Source organism: Meriones unguiculatus, chromosome 5 (genome assembly GCF_030254825.1).
Source record: "Meriones unguiculatus strain TT.TT164.6M chromosome 5, Bangor_MerUng_6.1, whole genome shotgun sequence".
NCBI classification, from domain to species: Eukaryota; Metazoa; Chordata; class Mammalia; order Rodentia; family Muridae; genus Meriones; species Meriones unguiculatus.
Genome location: NC_083353.1, coordinates 34,648,170 through 34,655,788, shown reverse-complemented (window position 1 = coordinate 34,655,788; position 7,619 = coordinate 34,648,170). Strand labels below are relative to the sequence as shown.

Here is a 7,619-nt window from a genome sequence, read left to right as displayed (position 1 = left end):
GCATCCAGGGTGGAAAAGGCAAGAACAGGGAGGAAGGGGAAGAAGGGAGTGAAAGAATGGGGAGCTAAAGTGAAAAGAGGTGTGACTTGGGAGAGGCTGAGTGGAAAGGAGTCTTTGCTAGGGCTTTTCAGAGGAGTAATGGAAGTAGGGAAAGAATGGAAAGACTGATGCAGAGGTCCAGGCCAATGACCAGCAAGGATAGCCGTAGATCTCCTCTTGACCCTGGCATTAACGTACTACTTGATACTCGACAGGGCCATCTTCAAATATATGAGGCCTGAACGAAAGCTGGGGGACTTCATGTGGGCAGCAATCTTCTTCAGCGCCCCAACATGGGGCAGGAAATCCTTCAGGTGTGGGAAGGCATCCAAGCACTTGGGCTCAAATATACAGTTGTGGTCACAGAGGCTGTAAGCAAGGATATCCCCATAGGTGACCTTGTTCCTTGCAAACCAGGGCTGCTTGCTCAGAAACTCCTATTAGGGCTTCATCTTTTCAGTGGGACCCTCTAAGTACTCTGTCTTTCATTTCTCAAACTCAGGGCTGTAGCAGATCATCACAAGCTGCTTGTGCCTGTCCATGACCTGATTGTCCAAAATCGTCACATGAATCCTCTCTTCTGTCTCCCCACAGAGACTGCTTCCAAGCAAGGTAGCAAAAGATGACATTTCACTGGGTGATCTTGTGTGACCCGTCAATTAAGTAGGGCAGATGGAGAAAAGTCAGGCCCAGCTTGAATTTATCACTCAACCACCGGCTTCAGTCACAGTAAGGAGTGTCCCTCGTGGTGTATTGCTTCTCCTCATAGCTTGAGTCTGTGTTTTCCAGGAACAGGCAAATGGCGTGACATAGCCCATGGATAGCCCAGTAACCGGCTGTCATAGGCACGGTGCTGTCTGACTTAAGCAGAGCTCAGTAAGTGTGGTTGTGTCCTGGTGCTCATGGATAACAAGATTCTTTGGTGTTTTGTTTTGTTTTTAAATTGAACACCTGTATCTTTAAGGTGTTTCAAGGGTCCATCATAAGCCATCTGTCTTTTTTCCCGTTGCTGTGTGCTCTGGTAGGCGCACTAACTTACTGTTTTGGCAACACCACTATACGGAGAGGCTCTTTACAGTCTAATCTGGGTTAGGAAGTGGTCATAAAATGGGACACACTCAACTTTGCCGCTCTTTTTCCAATTATAAATCAAAACTGACAAAGGGCTTCTTTAATGTTACAGTTAATCAGTTCTACCGAAAAGGAAACAGTTTAACCAAAATTTGCAATTTTTATCAATAAATCATTATTTTTTAGTATCTTTATTATTCTTTAGTATTATTCTTTAGTGGTGCCTTGGAATCGTATACAGCTAATGGGATCAGAATTTAAACTTTTTTGTAAGGTTCGTAAGTCAAGGTGTTTGTGTCTTTTTTAATTTGCAAAGTTCTCTTTGCCTGCTGTCATTCTTATTTTCTTATCAAAATATTGGAGAAGCCACAGCTTCAGTAAAAATAGTAGTGCAATTCTCAAAAGAAAAAAAAAATAGCTCAAAATAAGTCAGAACCCAGGAGGAAACAGGCAACTAAAATGCTTAAAATATTTGTCAATAATAACAACAACAAAATTGCCCTAAATGGGAGGAAAGAATCAGTAATTGGTAATTCACTTCCCATTCAGCATTTTTGAGTGCCACAAAAGGATTCTCAAAAAGGGAGGCATGTTGGAATATTGGTGATGATTTTTCTTAAACAGTTCTTGGGAATACATGATCTAATAGATACAGGGAAATATTTAAAATCAATTACTGATAAAAATAACACTTTGCAGGAAACTTTAATAATATAAATTTTGCATGCAGTAAAAGTTATGAGTGTTTTGGAAAAAGCAATATTTGTATGATCAAAAATTTTTTCTATCATTGCAAAATGATCTTTCATAAAACTGACCTACATCCTGGTAACAGGAAGCAGAGCAAAAACCAAACATGCTTCACAGTGTGTCTGTAAGAACCTCACCATTGGCACACCACTCATAACAGCTTTGTGGCAAGTCTCTTTAAGGAGAAATCCCATGAAGTATGCAACCTGAGAAATCCTGTGCACCACTTGTTGAATTCTTAATATATACTTAATATATATATATAATATATATATCTTGAATTCTTAATATATACTATGCAGTTAGCTTATTTAATCCTAAAATAATCTTCTAAATCAAACATTGAAACAATGTGGAGAAATTTATTTCTAAAGTCCTGTGGCTTGTACAAGGGAATAAATGTATCCAGTGTGTGTTGAAGGTAAAAAGGAAAGAGTGACATCTGGATTACTGAGGTCCACAGATGCTATCTCTTAACAACAGTCAGCATCTTATATCAGAAATGATACAAGGTAACTATTCAATCAAATGAACATGAGCAATAAAGTACAAAAAGTTTGATGTGTGAGCTTTAATCTGGACCTAATATTCAGAGAAATGCAAGGAGTGGAACTTTATGGGAGAAAGGGGAATTATTACTGGAAGGTTATTTTTGATACTGGGGAAAGTGGAGAAGTAGGGTATTTCATCATGACTGTGAGGTCAGTTAATAGATGTTAAGCACTTTCGACAGAGATGAGTATATTTAGATTACTAAAATAGATAATTATTTAAGTGATGTTATATAGTAATGCTTATTATTTTGCTATAGCAAATCTTGCTAATTTTGTTTACTGATGAAATATTTTATTGCTCTTTGACATAGGTATTTCAATGTAATGGCATATTTTAGACTCATAAGGCAAATAATTAAAGTAGTTGAAATTTCCCAAATAAATGCAGCTTCACAAAGACGTGTCAGCATAGTTTTGATGAGTTATTTGTCTTCATTTCCACAGGCATAGAATTGGCTGAATAATCTTCAGCTCTTCCAGATGTGAATAGGTATATGTTGATTGAAAGTGTTGTGACAAATATTTTCCCATGTGATTCACATGTTTTCACACTCATGCAGCACATAATGTGTTTGTAGCTGCATACTCATGGAAGTGTTAGAAACAGCCGCTTTCTTTCATATTCAGCTTACCTAGTGACAAAGGGAAGGTGTGCATTTCTTTCTATTCATAACCACACTATGGATTAAGAGAGGAGGAATGAGGAAAAAACAAATAAAGAAAGAGAGGGGGAAAGAGGAAGAAGGAAAGGACACAGAAGAAAAAAAAATCAAAATCAGCTAGAGCATTAAAACAAATGAGAAAAACTTAAATCTTAAATTTAGATAATAAGCTCTAAAGATTTATTTTTACATTTATTGCATAACTAGAGCTAGTAAAGTACATAATGTGATATGAGAAAAATGGAAAATATTTAGAAAAACTCTGAAAAGATATTTCACAAAATATAACTGTAAAATTGTTTCAATGTAGGAATATTGTAAGTATTTCTTTGTTTTCTTTTACTGAAAATATTTTTTCTCATATAATATGTCCTGTAGAGGCAGTTTTCCCTCCATCTACTCCTCCAGGCTCCTCCCTACATTCTCTCCCACTCAGATTTACCCCTGTTCTATCTTTCATTAGAAAATAAACGGGTTTCTAAGAGCTAATAGCAAAATAAAATAAAATGAGGTCAAACAAACACTAACTCATAGCAATAACACAAAACGAACAACAAGCAGAAGCAATAGAATAGAAAAAAGATACCTGTGTGATAAAAGAGAGGAAGAATAAGGTATATTTATTTATACTTTTATTTATTCCAGACAATAAATTATATTGATTTTATTCCTACCACTACCAATGTGTGAGAGTAAATATGTGATTTAAGCTAGAGTAGTGTTTTGCTTTTTTGTTGTTGTTGTTGTTGTTGTTTCTTGTTGTTTGTTTGTTTGTTTGTTTGTTTGTTTTTATGAAGTTGGGTGTCCTTGTGTTTGGTGTATAGATGTTAAGAATTGCAATGTCTTTTTCATGGAGTTTTACTTTGATGAATACGGAGTGTACTTCCCATCTCTTCTGATTAGTAGTTTGAAGTTTAGTTTGCCAGATGTTAAAATAGACATTTTAATACCAGTTTACTTCTTAGGTCCATTTGCATGGCTTATATTTTTATCTTGAAGTGATTTCTATTCTTAATATTGAGGTATGTTTCCTGAATGAAAAGGAAGGATAAATCCTGTTTTCACAGCCATTCTGTTAGTAATTTTATTTGAGGAATTGAGACCTTTGACAGTTGAGAGTTATAATGAACAATATTGAAAGGTCCCTGTTATTTTGTTGTTATGGAGTGTGTGTGTGTGTGTGTGCATATGTGTTTTCTTCTGCTGACTTGCTGGTTTGAGGTTCTGTATTCCTTGTTACTTGGGTTTGGTTAACCTTTTAGGTTTGAATTTTCCTGCCCTGTGTAGACATATATTGATAAACTTGGGTATATCATGGAATATCTTATTTTCTCCATCTATTGTGACTGAAAGTTTTTCTGAGTATAGTAATCTGTTCTGGCATCTTGTGGTCTCTTGAAGTCATTAAAATATAGTCCCAAAGAAGCTAAACAACAAGGAGGGAAGAGGCTTAGTCCTCATCAAGAAGGGAAAACAGGATAAACATGGGAAACAGGAGAAGACAAGGAACAGGACAGGAACCTTCCACAGAGGACCTCTGTAAGCCTCTAGCCACAATGGTATCAAAGGAGATACTGAGACTCATAAGCCAAGCTTTGAGCAGAGTTCAGGAAACCATATGAAAGAAGAGGGAGATAGAAAGACATGGAGGAGACAGGAACTCCACAAAGAGAACAACAGAACCAGAAAACCTGGGCCCAGGTGGACCTGCAGGTACCAATACTCCAACAAGGACCATTCATGGAGAGGAAACTAGACCCCTATTCAAAGAAAGCCCATTGGCTCCTCAGTTTCCAAGTGGGTTCCTAGTAAGGTGTACAGGGGCAGTCTGTCTCTGACATGAACTCAGTGGCTGGTTCTTTGATCACCTCCCCCTGGGGGGTGCAGCCTTGCCAGGTCATTAGGAAAATGATACAGCCAGTCCTGATGAGAACTGATAGGCTAGGGTCAGACAGAAGTGAAGGAAGTCCTCCTCTATAAGGGACTAGGAAAAGGACATAGAGGAAGAAGAGGAAGGATGGGTGGGACTGGGAGGTATAAGGAATGGGGTTGCAGCAGGGATACAAAGTCAATAAATTGTAATAAATAAATATATAAATAAAATTAAATATAAAAAGGAAAAGGAAAACAAAACAAAAGGCAACTGTACATGATCTTCTAGTTTTTATAGTTTCTATTGAGAAGTCATACATAATTCTAGTAAGGCTGCCTTTCTTTGTTACTTGGAGTTTTTCCCTTGAAGCTTTTAATATCTTTTTTTCTTTAAGTTTGGTGTTTTAATTATTTTGTACCTAGGGGACTTTCTTTTCTGGCCCACTCTATTTGGTGTATGTGCTTCTTGCAACTTGATTGTCTTCTCCTTCTTTAGGTCAGGGAATTTCTTCTATGATTTTGTTGAAATATTTTCTGTGCCTTTGACCTGGGTTTCTCCTTCCTCTACTTCTGTTATTCTCATATTTGGTGTTTTCACAGGTTTCCTGGATGTTTTGTGCCAGAACTAATTTACACTTAATAGTTAACATTTTCTTTGACTGATACATCCATTTCTTCTCTTTAGTCTTCAATGCCTTAGATGCTCTCTTCCAAATCATGTATTATGTTGATGAAGCTTTCTTTGAAGTTTCCTGTTAGAGTTTCTAAATTTTTCATTTCCAGATTTTCCATAGTTTGTGCTTTCTATATGGATTACATTTTCAGTTTAAGTCTTGAATTGCTGTATTCACTTCCTTATCCTGTTTGTTTGTATTTTCATAGAATTCTAAAAGGAATTTACTCATTTTATCTTTTATGTTTAAGCCTCTATCATATTCTTAAAAGCTATTTTGAGATATTTGTCTTGTGTTGCTAAACCCAAATCCTAAGCCTCACAATTCTATAGTAGACCACCTGCTACAGCTTTTCCTTCATCTCTGCCCCTGTATCTAATGATCCTGCAAATATTCCCCTCCACACTTCCTCTTTACCCAGTCTACTATACCAGGCCTGAACTCTAGCAGGCGTTTCCTGGAAACCTGCCAGCAAAGCCTGTCTAAGAAGAAAGTAGGACAGTGAAAGATGCAAGGGAGCTTCAGGTATTTACTGCCCCTCCTTTCCTCCAAAAACAATCTTCCAGTCTCATCCACCTCACAGACTCATGTGTCTGAATGTTTGGTCCATATGTTGCACCACTAGTAGAAGGTATGGCCTTGTTGTGGTAGGTACAATTTTTGGCGGAGGAAGTGTATCACCAGAGGGTAGGCTTTGATGTCTCATCAGGTCAAGCCCATCACATTCTGCTGCAATGCCCCTGAAATGACTCTTCTTGCTGTCCTCAAATCAGTCCTCTACAGACACTCAATGATAACTGCAACTCAGAAGTAGAATTACTGAGAAATGTGGTACCTTTTGCTCATTCCTTCTCTTTGTCCCTATCCTTTCCCAGGGAAAAACTAAACGTGGTTTAAAAATACAACATTTCTTACATCACATATGAATTCATGTAATTTAAACTTACTTCTAATGAAGAGAAAATTATCACATTATTATTGAGTCACAAAACTCAATTGATAAACTGATAAAAATTAACTACCATAGCATATACATTATAAAATAATCCATATATTGAAGAGTATTTTTATTTATCCATCTTTACAATAAGAAGAGTAATATTCATTACTTCATTTACAATGAACATTTCAGATATATGTCAAAACTTATCAAAGAAACATGAAATAATGCAGTTAAAATTTATTTAATGTAAATAAATATATATTTAAATGCATTGTTTTCACATACACATATGTGTGAATAATATGATTTTCATTATATAGATGTAAAACTATTTTTTTTTTGGAGGGCCATCACTGTGTGTTAGGTAATTAGTACGAAATTCTTCAGTTGTAAGAAATAGAGTTTCAGGACTCAAACTAGACTTTAACTCTCTCCTTAGTATCTCCTTTCTTTCGTAGGTGGAGGAAATGTTGAGGTGCACCTGGAAAGGAGGGTGTGCATTAGACTTTAAAGACTTGATTAACACCTGCTTAAATATTTTCTCCCAATCTTTAATTAAACAGTTAGGTAGGACTTCATTTTCCAGATACACAATCACACTGATTCTGAATAATATTCTACAGCTGCTAATTTCCCTTTGCAAAGAGAGTAACACACCATAGTTTTTAGCCTCCATCACTGGATGCTGCAGAAGATGGTTTCTCACATTCTGAGACAATGGGCACCTTGATGTACTATCATGTTTTTAAGTGACAGTGAATATATATTTTATGTTTATATCTTCTGCCATGTTTTATTAGTAAACAGGTGGGCAGGAACAGACAAAATAAGCCTCTAGAAGGGAAGTCAACACAAAATCAGCTGGAATCTTCTAAGTTAAACTGAAGAGAAACAGCTACAATTTTAGCTAGGAAGGCGATTAAAGTCAGGTGTGCTGTGCTGGTTCCAGAATAGTTGAAAATTGCATCTAAATCCTGTTAATTGTAAGAGGATGCCTTGTTTTCCAAGGCCAGGGGAGAGAGGGAGATGTAATTTTCTGGAAGGAACAGTGCAC

At 36.6% G+C, this 7,619-nt stretch overlaps 1 pseudogene; it reads right to left on the bottom strand.

Annotated features, from left to right (window-relative positions):
- Nucleotides 1-236: 236 nt before the first annotated feature.
- Nucleotides 237-2,054, bottom strand: LOC110543594 (glutathione S-transferase Mu 2-like; annotated as a pseudogene).
- Nucleotides 2,055-7,619: the final 5,565 nt, after the last annotated feature.